Below are 14,633 nucleotides of genomic sequence, written 5' to 3' on the forward strand. Positions count from 1 at the left end.
GTAACACAAAAATAGGTCAAAATTATTATTCGATTATATTTTGTTGTGTGAGTGCGTGAGAATGATTGAGAGTGTGTATCTGGGACATACATTGAAACTTATTTTACATAAAACCTTGTACAAATAGACCATGGGAAAGTTATGGTGCAACCGTGATTCACATGACGTATGTTGGTGTGAGCTCGCTTTTGTATAAAAGCAGCTAGAATGAAAGTTAGAGGTGGAATAAGTTTATTTATCAATTTGGAGAATAATTCGTTGTTGTTGTTGTTCTTGTGGTCTTCAGTCCAGAGACTGGTTTGATGCAGCTCTCCATGCTATTCTATCCTGTGTAAGGTTCTTCATCTCCCAGTACCTACTGCAACCTATATCCTTCTGAATCTGTTTAGTGTATTCATCTCTTGGTCTCCCTCTACGATTTTTACCCTCCACGCTGCCCTCCAATACTAAATTGGTGATCCCTTGATGCCTGAGAACATGCCCTACCAACCGATCCCTTCTTCTAGTCAAGTTGTGCCACAAATTTCTCTTCTCCCCAATCCTATTCAATACCTCCTCATTAGTTATGTGATCTACCCATCTAATCTTCAGCATTCTTCTGTAGCACCACATTTCAAAAGCTTCTAGTCTAAACTATTTATCGTCCATGTTTCACTACCATACATGGCTAGACTCCATAGAAATACTATCAGAAACCACTTCCTGACACTTAAATCTATACTCGATGTTAACAAATTTCTCTTCTTCAGAAACGCTTTCCTTGCCATTCCCAGTCTACATTTTATATCCTCTACTTCGACCGTCATCAGTTATTTTGCTCCCCAAATAGCAAAACTCCTTTCCTATTTTAAGTGTCTCATTTCCTAATCTAATTCCCTCAGCATCACCCGACTTAATTCGACTACATTCCATTATCCTCGTTTTGCTTTTGATGATGTTCATCTTATATACTTTCGAGACGGTTTAAATTCCATTCCACTGCTCTTCCAAGTCCTTTGCTGTCTCTGACAGAATTACAATGTCATCGGCGAACCTCAAAGTTTTTATTTCTTCTCCTTGGATTTTAATACCTACTCCGAATTTTTCTTTTGTTTCCTTTACTGCTTGCTCAATATACAGATTGAATAACATCGGGGAGAGGCTGCCATCTGGTTTCTGTACAAATTGTAAATAGCCTTTGGCTCCCTGTATTTTAACCCTGCCACTTTCAGAATTTGAAAGAGTATTCCAGTCAACATTGTCAAAAGCTTTCTTTAAGTCTACAAATGCTAGAAACGTAGATTTGCCTTTCCTTAATCTATTTTCTAAGATAAGTCATAGGGTCAGTATTATCTCACGTGTTCCAACATTTCTACGGAATCCAAACTGATCTTCCCCGAGGCTGGCTTCTACCAGTTTTTCCATTTGTCTGTAAGGAATTCGTGTTAGTATTTTGCAGCAGTGGCTTGTTGTTGTGGTCTTCAGTCCTGAGACTGGTTTGATGCAGCTCTCCATGCTACTCTATCCCGTGCAAGCTTTTTCATCTCCCAGTACCTACTGCAACCTACATCCTTCTGAATCTGCTTAGTGTATTCCTCTCTTGGTCTCCCTCTACGATTTTTACCCTCCACGCTGCCCTCCAATACTAAATTGGTGATCCCTTGATGCCTCAGAACATGCCCTACCAACCGATCCCTTCTTCTGGTCAAGTTGTGCCACAAACTTCTCTTCTCCCCAATCCTATTCAATATTTCCTCATTAGTTACGTGATCTACCCATCTAATCTTCAGCATTCTTCTGTAGCACCACATTTCGAAAGCTTCTATTCTCTTCTTGTCTAAACTATTTATCGTCCATGTTTCACTTCCATACATGGCTACACTCCATACGAATACTTTCAGAAATGACTTCCTGACACTTAAATCAATACTGGATGTTAACAAATTTCTCTTCTTCAGAAACGCTTTCCTTGCCATTGCCAGCCTACATTTTATATCCTCTCTACTTCGACCATCATCAGTTATTTTGCTCCCCAAATAGCAAAACTCCTTTACTACTTTAAGTGCCTCATTTCCTAATCTAATTCCCTCAGCATCACCCGATTTAATTAGACTACATTCCATTATCCTTGTTTTGCTTTTGTTGATGTTCATCTTATATCCTCCTTTCAAGACACTGTCCATTCCATTCAACTGCTCTTCCAAGTCCTTTGCTGTCTCTGACAGAATTACAATGTCATCGGCGAACCTCAAAGTTTTTATTTCTTCTCCATGAATTTTAATACCTACTCCAAATTTTTCTTTTGTTTCCTTTACTGCTTGCTCAATATACAGATTGAACAACATCGGGGAGAGGCTACAACCCTGTCTTACTCCCTTCCCAACCACTGCTTCCCTTTCATGTCCCTCGACTCTTATAACTGCCATCTGGTTTCTGTACAAATTGTAAATAGCCTTTCGCTCCCTGCATTTTACCCCTGCCACCTTTAGAATTTGAAAGAGAGTATTCCAGTCAACATTGTCAAAAGCTTTCTCTAAGTCTACAAATGCTAGAAACGTAGGTTTGCCTTTCCTTAATCTTTCTTCTAAGATAAGTCGTAAGGTCAGTATTGCCTCACGTGTTCCAGTGTTTCTACGGAATCCAAACTGATCTTCCCCGAGGTTGGCTTCTACTAGTTTTTCCATTCGTCTGTAAAGAATTCGTGTTAGTATTTTGCAGCTGTGACTTATTAAGCTGATAGTTCGGTAATTTTCACATCTGTCAACACCTGCTTTCTTTGGGATTGGAATTATTATATTCTTCTTGAAGTCTGAGGGTATTTCGCCTGTTTCATACATCTTGCTCACTAGATGGTAGAGTTTTGTCAGGACTGGCTCTCCCACGGCCGTCAGCAGTTCCAATGGAATATTGTCTACTCCGGGGGCCTTGTTTCGACTCAGGTCTTTCAGTGCTCTGTCAAACTCTTCACGCAGTATCGTATCTCCCATTTCATCTTCATCTACATCCTCTTCCATTTCCATAATATTGTCCTCAAGTACATCGCCCTTGTATAGACCCTCTATATACTCCTTCCACCTTTCTGCTTTCCCTTCTTTGCTTAGCACTGGGTTTCCATCTGAGCTCTTGATATTCATACAAGTCGTTCTCTTATCTCCAAAGGTCTCTTTAATTTTCCTGTAGGCGGTATCTATCTTACCCCTAGTGAGATAGGCCTCTACATCCTTACATTTGTCCTCTAGCCATCCCTGCTTAGCCATTTTGCACTTCCTGTCGATCTCATTTTTGAGACGTTTGTATTCCTTTTTGCCTGTTTCACTTACTGCATTTTTATATTTTCTCCTTTCATCAATTAAATTCAATATTTCTTCTGTTACCCAAGGATTTCTACTAGCCCTCATCTTTTTACCTACTTGATCCTCTGCTGCCTTCACTACTTCATCCCTCAAAGCTACCCATTCTTCTTCTACTGTATTTATTTCCCCCATTCCTGTCAATTGCTCCCTTATGCTCTCCCTGAATCTCTGTACAACCTCTGGTTCTTTTAGTTTATCCAGGTCCCATCTCCTTAAATTCCCACCTTTTTGCAGTTTCTTCAGTTTTAATCTACAGGTCATAACCAATAGATTGTGGTCAGAGTCCACATCTGCCCCTGGAAATGTCTTACAATTTAAAACCTGGTTCCTAAATCTCTGTCTTACCATTATATAATCTATCTGATACCTTTTAGTATCTCCAGGGTTCTTCCATGTATACAACCTTCTTTCATGATTCTTAAACCAAGTGTTAGTTATGATTATTTTGTGCTCTGTGCAAAATTCTACCAGGCGGCTTCCTCTTTCATTTCTGTCCCCCAATCCATATTCACCTACTATGTTTCCTTCTCTCCCTTTTCCTACACTCGAATTCCAGTCACCCACGACTATTAAATTTTCGTCTCCCTTCACAATCTGAATAATTTCTTTTATTTCATCATACATTTCTTCAATTTCTTCGTCATCTGCAGAGCTAGTTGGCATATAAACTTGTACTACTGTAGTAGGTGTGGGCTTCGTATCTATCTTGGCCACAATAATGCGTTCACTATGCTGTTTGTAGTAGCTTACCCGCATTCCTATTTTCCTATTCATTATTAAACCTACTCCTGCATTCCCCCTATTTGATTTTGTGTTTATAACCCTGTAGTCACCTGACCAGAAGTCTTGTTCCTCCTGCCACCGAACTTCACTAATTCCCACTATATCTAACTTTAACCTATCCATTTCCCTTTTTAAATTTTCTAACCTACCTGCCCGATTAAGGGATCTGACATTCCACGCTCCGATCCGTAGAACACCAGTTTTCTTTCTCCTGATAACGACATCCTCTTGAGTAGTCCCCGCCCGGAGATCCGAATGGGGGACTATTTTACCTCCGGAATATTTTACCCAAGAGGACGCCATCATCATGTAATCATACAGTAAAGCTGCATGCCCTCGGGAAAAATTACGGCTGTAGTTTCCCCTTGCTTTCAGCCGTTCGCAGTACCAGCACAGCAAGGCCGTTTTGGTTATTGTTACAAGGCCAGATCAGTCAATCATCCAGACTGTTGCCCTTGCAACTACTGAAAAGGCTGCTGCCCCTCTTCAGGAACCACACGTTTGTCTGGCCTCTCAACAGATACCCCTCCGTTGTGGTTGCACCTACGGTACGGCTATCTGTATCGCTGAGGCACGCAAGCAGTGGCTTATTAAACTAATAGTTAGGTAATTTTCACATCTGTCAACACCTGCTTTCTTTTGGATTGGAATTATTATATTCTTCTTGAAGTCTGAGGGTATTTCGCCTGTCTCATACATCTTGCTCACCAGATGCTAGAGATTTGTCAGGACTGGCTTTCCCAAGGCTGTCAGTAGTTCTAATGAAATGTTGTCTACTCCCGGGGCCTTGTTTCGACTCAGGTCTTTCAGTGCTCTGTCCAACTCATCACGCAGTATCATATCTCCCATTTCATCTTCATCCTCTTCCATTTCCATAATATTGTCCTCAAGTACATCGCCCTTGTATAGACCCTCTATATACTCCTTCCACCTTTCTGCTTTGCCTTCTTTGCTTAGAACTGGGTTTCTATCTGAGCTCTTGATATTCATACAAGTGGTTCTCTTCTCTCCAAAGGTCTCTCTAATTTTCCTGTAGGCAGTATCTATCTTACCCCTAGTGAGATAAGCCTCTACATCCTTACATTCGTCCTCTGGCCATCCCTGCTTAGCTATTTTGCACTTCCTGTCAATTTCATTTTTGAGATGTTTGTATTCTTTTTTGCCTGATTCATTTACTGCATTTTTATATTTACTCCTTGAATAATTCATACTTTGATTATTTTGATTAAACAATATACTAGAAATTGAAGTCTTAATGACATTAATTACTATCAGATTATTGACTGGATAAGGCAAGTATTGCCGTGAGAATGATCTGGAAGGAACATTCTGAATGGTCGTTTAGATCAACAGGCAATCAGAATTAAGCTGATCCCGCGCGAATATAGCAGAGTGGGCAGTGAGTGGAATAGTTTGAGAGAGTCGCTTGCTAATCGGCCTACGGATAACACCATGTTAGATAGCTCTGCAAAATGAAGGAATAGTGAGTTAGTTGCGGTTCGAATACCTCGTGACTGAAGTGACTGGAGTTACGAACATTGTAATGAAATGTTTGGTGTTTATAAATTAAATAGTTTGAGAGTTATGAGCATGTGAACTTCCTGGTCGTAGTAACCATTCCGCGTGGCATGTTTCATGATCTGTAGGAAATAGTTTGGTGAGCACTTCTTTCGAAGAAGACCACCGAAATGACCAAATGTTTAACTTGCGAATAGTTGTGGGTTGGTATCTGGTAGAATGTGAAAATTAATCAGGTCAGACTTGCAAAAATTGCGGCTGCTTTTCGAGTGAAACTATGTTGTACAGACAGTGAACTTTGAACGATAGAGCATTACCATATTAAATACAGACTTTATAGCCATTTCATGTGTTTCCACATGAATAAAGCAGATTCAAACTAATTTTAAATACTTTCTGCAAGTGGACTGTATCCTCCGAACGATCGATTAAAAAAAAATGAACTTTCAGGAATGACTTTCAACTCTAGCTACGCAGCCTCTGTGTGGTAGGTATTAGGTAGTGGTTTAATCAATGCTGCTTTACACTGCCTAGCACATATCTGCTACTACAGAGTGAAGTGACATGGGAAAGAAGGATATCGAGGTAGGTGGACTTTCGATAAGTGAAAGAATTCAGACAACTGACTCCGCCCCACTGCAGTACTTAGGACTAGATTCAGATGGTACAGATTGTGAAGCAGCCAATGAAGTTTAGCAGGCTGTGTTCAGCTGGATGCACTAGTTGAATTTGCTCTTGGACAGAGTTTGGTAATTGTCAAATACATACCACGCACCAGGAGGAAACTGCAATGGATTGTTGCTTGACATGACTGGTTTCACACACGGTGCTGCTATAGATGGGGTAAGATCTGCTTGCGAAAAGACTGGAATAGGATGTGCTGGGTGGAGGTTTTGGGAGACTGGCAGAACACAACTTTGAACAGATGTTCCTCAGTTCAGGACATAGTGAAAGCTGGTCAGGCCCTTGTGGAGAACTGTTACACTGTTCCCATCTGTGTTAGTATGAGGTGCTCAAAATTAATCACCACCTTAAAAAAATAAATATACGCAATTCAGTTTGTTCGCTTGGAGGTACACAGCCTGCAGTCCCCGCTACACAATGAAATACCCACACCACAGCGTAGTAACAAAATGTTAGGGAAGCCAAGCCAGAATGCACAGTGCTCTCCACTTTATCAACTGGTTGTGCCACATTATTTTGGCTCCTCTAATGTTGCACTACGGTACTGACTACAGGCATTGTACATCCAAGCAAACAGAAAAATTATTATGTACCTTTATGTTTTTGATATGATATGCAACTTGGCAGCTCAGTGATAAAGGGCCAAACTATTAATCTGAAGGTCTTTTGTTATAATCCCAATCCATACTAGGATTTATACCTGTCGCCTTTCACTTCTGGCAATGTTTATTGATGTAAAAATGAGGTGTGGCATCATGGTTTTATGTCCATGTTAAACTGTATGTCACCATAGAAATGGGTGGACAAGTCAGTTCAATAGATCAGAGGAATTCAATGGCGTAACGCCTCCGACAGGACCAAGGCTGGAAAAGCATTGTGGTGTTCAAACTAGTATGTGGTTTGATGACAGCTTTACCTTACTTAAATTAAGACTCTATGACTTATCTTGTACTGGGTAAAAAGGGATGTGCTCAATGCCAATTAAGGGCAGGGCTAGCCACAGCATACCACACTTCAGGTGTGCAGGACAAGGCCTGCCCTACCTCAGCTTTGCTCGGTCCTACTCTGAAGTACACGGAACAGTGCGACATTTCAATGAGTATTGCGGTGTGGCATTTTTCAGTCAGCATAGCTCTCTCCAGTTCAGGTGGCAGATTGCACAGAAAGAGGCAGTATGGTGGTCTATTGTCCAAACCTTTAAAAACGAATGGGAGAATGGAGGCGTGAGAATTCTCAATATATTTTGTGCACTTGTGTAAGCAATGAGTACTGCAAATCTGCTAAAAAATGACATTAAAATACCACGCAGAAAGAATTTATGGATTTAGTTGACAATGAAAGGGCAAAAATTACAACAGTCGACAGACAAGATTCATTACTCAGTACATCAAGAAGTACTTGGTGCTAAAGTTGCATGTATGGAACACACGAAGAAATTGGTGGTACAAAAAGTAAAATTTCTGATGTCACATGCATTATTCCAGTCAGTTGAAACAATAGAATTGAACAAACAGTTTGGAGAGTTTATATATAACTGAAAAGTATGAGCGTTAAGTAAAGGGCCATACCTGGAATTATTTTACAATCTGAAACCCACTATTGTTGAATTTATGAAGGAAAATGAGTGCAGGAATGAAAATTAGAACATCCGGAGTAGATCGCACTTTAAGTGAACTTGACTGGTCACAATAAGACACTGCAAAGTGAGAAACATCATCTTCCAGATTTGATAGGGATGCATTTCAAAAGAAAATTGCATTGTATAATGGACATATTCTGATAAATACAGTCCAGTTCCCTAAGCTCACTAGCATTACAAAAAACCTGTGGTCTAAAGAATTCATTGTGGCCTTGACACAATTACAAGGATAGTTTTCTAAACATTTTAAGAACAATGCCAATATTACATCTGTTTTGGACTTGTTTTGAGACAGTTGGACATTCCAGTTGAAAGCGCCCCAGTGCATGTGCAGATGTAACTGATTGACCTGCTATGTAATTCCCTTTTTAAAGACAAAACCTTTCATGTTAAATTGTCCAGAATGTCTACATTGCTTTCCTCAAGCAGACTTTCCACTTCTCCATGATCAGGTTGCAGACATGCTACAATATTTTGACCAACATGTGCAGGATTTTTTTTTTCTATTACAAAACTAAACAGGTCATGATTATGTGGTAACCTGGGTGCAAAAATCTTTGAAACTGCCTGCATCAGCCTATATGCCAATAATCTGTACCGGATAAAAAAATGTACAGAGTCTTCAATGCTCCATGCAATTAAGTAATATTCTAAATTTGTTTTGTTTTTGATCTACATTGTACAAAAATGTGAAATATAGAGCCTTGTTGTATGCAGTGAAACTGCATTGCCATTAAAATATGGCACATTCCCAGTTTCCCCTCTTCTTCCTCCTCACAATCAGAAAGCATGGTGTGGCTATGGTAGGGGGTGGGGGTATGGGTCAGCCAGGCTGAGCACTGTGGCACTTGTTACAGGGCACAGCTTGCAAGCCAAATTCTTGCCCACTCCTGATTAAGGGATTAAGCTGGGTGGTTGGAAAATTAAGAGCGTATGTGGATATGATATGGGGGATCTACACTGATGAGCCAAAACATAATGACCATTGCCCACTGTGAGGTGGTGTGCTGCTGGCTGGTGATGAAAGGCACATGACATGGTAAGGGAAGTATATGTATGGAGCAGAGACGATTGGGAAATTGTTCTAGCGACAATAAGAGGTGTAAATGCCAAAATACGCCAACTTAGAAGACTTCAACAAAAGTCAGATTATTGTGGTCCAGTGGTTGCAAGCGAGCATCTTGGAAACAGCAAAGCTGGTCAGCTGTTTGGTGCTGCTGTGATTAGTATCTAGGGAAAGTGATTGAAGAATGCTGAAACCACGAGTAGTTGACGAGAAGTTTGACGTCCAAACCTCATTACAGAAAATATGGATTGGAGGCTTGCCCACACTCTACAGCAGGATAGGTGGCAATTCGTAGCAGAGTATAGTGCTGGCACAGGCACAAGTGTTTTGGAGCATTCCAGTCAGCGTCGTGTTGAACATGGTGTTCTTCAGCAAGGACCACTACGTATTCCCATGTTGATCCAACAATATCATCAATTATGATTACAGAGGGCACAGATCACTGAGATTGGACTGTGGATCAATGGAATCATGCTGCCTGGTCAGATTGATCCCATTTATTGCTAAACCAAGTTGATGGTAGTGTAGATTGGCCATCATAAAAGCGAATGGCTGCTTGAAACATGCAGCGTGCCAAAGACGCAAGCCGGTAGGAGCAGTATTATGTTACGGGGAACATTCGTGTGGGCTTAGATGGGACCATGACACCTGTGGACTACATGAACTTTGTAGGGGCCATCTGTAACCCCTTGAGCTTGATGTATTCCTCAAAGTGATGGCACATTCCAGCAGGATAACTGTCATTGTCACAAGGACAGAATCGTGCTGCAATGGTTTGAGGAACATGATACTGAACTCGTGCTGATGTCTTGGCCACCAAATTCAGCTTACCTGAACCTAATACAACCCAATGGGACACTATTGGGCGCTAACTTCGTGCCCGCAAACCAACCGCTCGTAAATTATAGGAAGTTTGTGACCTGTGCGTAGGTATCTGGTGCCACAAACCTTGATAGATTTCTATCAAGTACTTGACGAATCCATGGTATGTAGAATTGCTGCTGAACTGTGTTCCAGAAGTGTGGCAATACACTTAAGTAGGTGGTCAAAATGTTTTGGCTCATCAGAGAATTTGTTGGCTTTGTTTGGGAGGATGGGGACTGTGGAAGACAAAGACTTTCAGCATATTGTGTAAGAATTGCTCATCAATGTGACTGTGCTATCTATGAATGGTTAGCCTGTACACGGGAGACTTTGGTGTGGAATGGATAACAGCAGCTTTTCTATGCACACGGTTTTTATTTGTGGCCACAGCTCTGCAGCGGATGTATTTGTATCTTCCGCATGACGCAGAGAAATGAGGATATAGTTGGTCAGGCATCGAAAGAATGAGGTGGCAAGTTTGCAGCTGGCAAGACATTGTTAGTACTCAATCACAGCAAAGCAAAGGTGATCAGGTGGCTTGTTTGGGTAGAGATGGCAGTAATAATGACAAGTAGCCAAGGATTCAAATGCTAATGGGATAGTGATCACATGTGAGCAAGAAGTGGATGGTTTCAATGTAAGAGGGTGGGATCCAGGAGTTGGAGGCATTATCAAATAAGGCAGAAATTCATTCTGGGGTACAAAACAATTAGCAACAAAGTGGTGCCTAGGATAGTTAGGTTTATGGTTTTACAAAGCATACAGAACGGGCTGTTGGCTCGATAAAGAATATGGATTCTAAGTAGTAATTCTGGGATGGTCCTTAGGGTCGGAGTAGAAAGTGCAGCTTATGGTGAACTTCTGGAGTGAGATCCTTCCAGGAATTCATTGTGATATGTCACCAGCACGATGGAAACCATTTTCAGAGAGAATGATCACATCAGATCTGTTTCATGATTGAAGACAGCTCCTCTTTCTTCATAAAGTAGTTTGTCTTGTTGAGAATGGACCTAGGAAAGGACAGCAAGACCAGACTGGAGGTGAAGAAGTGCTCTAGAGGTTATAGTTGGAAAAGGAAAGATAGGTTTAACATCCTGTCAACAATGAGGTCATAGGAGTTACAGCAGAAGTAAACTGGTCACCCTGCCATTTGTCTTAAGTGACACAGAAAACCAAACTTCTGGATGGGGACTTCAGCTGCTGTTGTCCTCAATGTAATTCCAATGTCTTATAACACAGTGATATCTCACATGTCATGACTGCAAGGGTATGTGGATTGGGAGAGGCAAGGTTCAATGTTAGCTTCTGACTGGTTTTGGTCAAATGGGGTTGACAGGGAAACAAAAATTCATTTAAGATTGGGTGAAGGAGCTTAGATCAATCCAGTACAACTGAATTTGGGTGTGGAGTTAGAAAATACTGAAAAGATTATGTATTGTCCTGACATTGATTGAGTGGCGAGAGCACGTGTTGTGTCTCACATGGAGAGGAACAGGAAGTAATAGGAAAGGAGGTGCTAGAGGACAGTTAGTGGAGTGGAAGCAGAAAGGGAAAATGTGGCTTCAACATACTCATTTGGGTGCAGGCAGGAGAACTCCTTTGTGGTACACGATGGAACTTGTGGGGCAGGGGCAAAAGAGCAGGGGTTGAAGAGAGGAAGAGAGAGACTGGAGAGAACAGTATGACATTACATGAAATGAACTACACAGATACACTGGGAAGCTGTTGGGAGGAGTAGACAAGGTAGGGGTAGAGGTCTAAGTGGGATAGGGGCAAGCAGAGATTGAGGCCAGGGTTGCTGCAAGGATGATTCTAATGAACACAATACAAGGGAGATAGTAAAATGGTGGTTTGTAAAGTTCTTAGAATCACCACAAGAGGTCAGCACTAGTGCAACAAGTTGTTCACGTGATATTCATTGGACTGTTGCCTGTAAACATGTGCCACGTCAGTGCTCTTGGAAGAGAGCTGTGGCAATGACGTGGCTCTGTCGTTGTTCCCGTGAAGAGATTAGATTCGAGCAGTGATTAATTACTTTGTAAAGAAAGGTATGAAAGTAAAGGGCATTCACGCCAATTTCCAGAATACACTGGGGGACTCTGCTTCTTCATATTCAACTGTTGCCAAGCAGACAAATGAATTTAAATCTGGCCGGGAGAGCTTTGATGATGATCCACACTGCGGTCAGCCAAGATGTGCAACTACTCCAGAAATCATTGCAAAAGTGCACAAAATGGTCATGGAAGATCGCCAATTGAAAGAGCACAAAATTGCTCACGCTTGCCAGATGTCTTCTGAAAGGGTATATCACATTTTAACAGGCGAATTAGAAATGAAAAAGTTACCTGCAAGGTGGGTGCTGCGACTCTTGACACGTGCCCCGACACGCCGTCGCCACGATAAAATGACATGAACTAAGGTATGAATTGGTGCCACACCCACCTTATTCACCTGATATCGCTCCGTCAGACTTCTACCTCTTCCCAAAACTGAAAATTTTTCTTGGTGGATGAAGATTCATTTCAAACAAATAACTGATAGCTGGAGTTGACAACTATTTTGCAGGCCTGGAGGGAACTCTTTTTCGAGATGGGATCAAGGCACTGGAACATCGTTGGACCAAGTGCATTAATCTACAAGGAGACTACATTGAACAATAAAAAAGAGTTTCAGTGATGTAAGAATTTTTTTTCTATTCCGTTCCAAGAACTTTTCAAACCACTTTCATAATGAAGAACACGAATTGTATGGCATGGGTTGTGAAGATGGTACTGAGAGACCGGCATGTCAACAATTCAATTTTTTGTATGTTCCAGCCGTTGAGCAGTTATCGATGCAGATGATGGGTGGGTACTATGTCTACTATGCCTTGTAAAGCACTATAGTGTTCAAACAAACTTCTGATTCGCAAAACGTTTTAACTTACAATTTCACAGGCAGGCATTTCCCCTACATCATTACAGCATTTGATTGTCTCCACCACCCAGTTGGTCATAATATAAAACCTAAACTAGTATAATGTTTCCTTTCACCATCTTTGAACTACTCATCCCTCCCATCAAGTTTTCCCTTTATTGACTACTTATTTTTCCTTCTTCCCTCTAAGTTTTGGAATGCATCTCACCGTATTTTCATGACTAATTCTGCACTAACTTCTTTTTTCTCTTCCCTTTCTCTGTTGATGTTAGTTTTTGTCTTATCTATGTTCCAATGTTTCATCCTTTATCTCAACCCATTCTAGTGAGCAAAAATCTATTTCTTTGTATTTATAAATTTTACTTTATCAGACTTCCCTCCAATTTTTATCTCACTTTCCTCCTATGTTTATAAATTGTTAATAAGAACTTGAGGTGAATACGAACCGTCCTTCATTGATATAGTTGAGTTTGGATAGGATTTGTGAACATGCGTTCAATGGACCTTATTTCTAAATACCCTGCCAGAATGTCACATCAAGCAATCAGCTGGGATCAACAGGAACAGAATGCATTGACCAGTGTGACTGCCAGAGGGTGTCATCACTACACCGCGGGATGGCCTCATGGAGACAGATCCTTTGCCGCGCCCGCCTCCTCTCGTCCTACCAATAGAACTCAACCTGCCCACATTGCAACAGCTGAGACCTCCTACATCTGGTTATGGGCCTCAGGAGGTGGCCCACATACCCTTCTGATTGTTATCCGGGGAACGTTTCTGCCAGAGCAAAGGCCGGATGGCGGGGTATGACTGGCCTGACGTGCCCCGCAGCCACAGCTTCCGATGTTGTGCTCCCTATACAACGACGGTCCGCCCTTTGGTGGGGAGGAATGTTCCGGTGTAATATTAAGAGCCAGTATGTCGGCCAGGAACATTTATAGCAGAGAGGGCTGTGAAGACAACATCAGTCTATAGTACACTGATCAACCCCTCTCTAGGACGACACCGAGACAGGAGGTGCCTCTACACGAAGAGAATATAAGCACTGCGCCACCTAGCCGCAGCCCGAGATGAAGACAAGCCATCCTACAAACGCTACAGCTGTGACTTAGGAAACTTATCATTTCAGTGTGCTGGAATTGTACATGAAGAGATTGCTTATGTTTCATGTTATCCTTTGCTTGCGACATCCCATTGTAAATTTCTCCAAGTTAAGTATTGTCATTTGTCTTATAATAATAAACTTCATGAACATGATTTGCTTGAATTGTTGTCTAGCAATCCGAGAAGCCAATTTCCTAGGCCCCCCTATATTAGACGAGTGGGCAGAACGCAACAAAATTTCTGAAGTTTGAATGAAGTAGGAAACATAGAAAATCTGAAAGGGAAATGCGAAGGATCTGCTAGACCTCCCAGAAGCATACCCTATCCTATCATATCAGAGGCACGACCACATGTTAAAGAAATCACATCACATACCAAATCTGCTACACAGTCTTTCATGTGAGCATGATGACTAGCCAGACCTCTACCTGAATGAATGGCCACTGCCAAACTACGGCCAAACACAAGGTTTATTATCCAGCGCTGCCAAGCATAACACACTGTAAAACTATAGCTCATTCACATAAAGTGCCACCCGGATGCTACACCCTAATACCAGCTTCTCTTAGTCAAGTAGATGATAATAGACCTAAAAACACATCCTTTGGGAACTCAGCCCTGCCAGCCCCAAATCTGACCAGTTTCTGTCCCACACTCACTTCCACACTTACATTTTTCTCTGTTCAGTCTTCCTCTATCACAGCCCTCCCTTTCTCTCTCTGCTTTA

The 14,633-nt window shown here is 41.5% G+C and overlaps 1 protein-coding gene across 1 annotated transcript in view; it reads right to left on the reverse strand.

The window, feature by feature from the left end:
* The window catches only part of LOC126481237 (serine/threonine-protein phosphatase 5), a 113,075-nt gene that overhangs the window by 66,657 nt on the left and 31,785 nt on the right, over positions 1–14,633 (reverse strand). The window lies entirely within an intron of this gene.

Source organism: Schistocerca serialis, chromosome 5, assembly GCF_023864345.2.
Source record: "Schistocerca serialis cubense isolate TAMUIC-IGC-003099 chromosome 5, iqSchSeri2.2, whole genome shotgun sequence".
Taxonomy (NCBI): Eukaryota; Metazoa; Arthropoda; class Insecta; order Orthoptera; family Acrididae; genus Schistocerca; species Schistocerca serialis.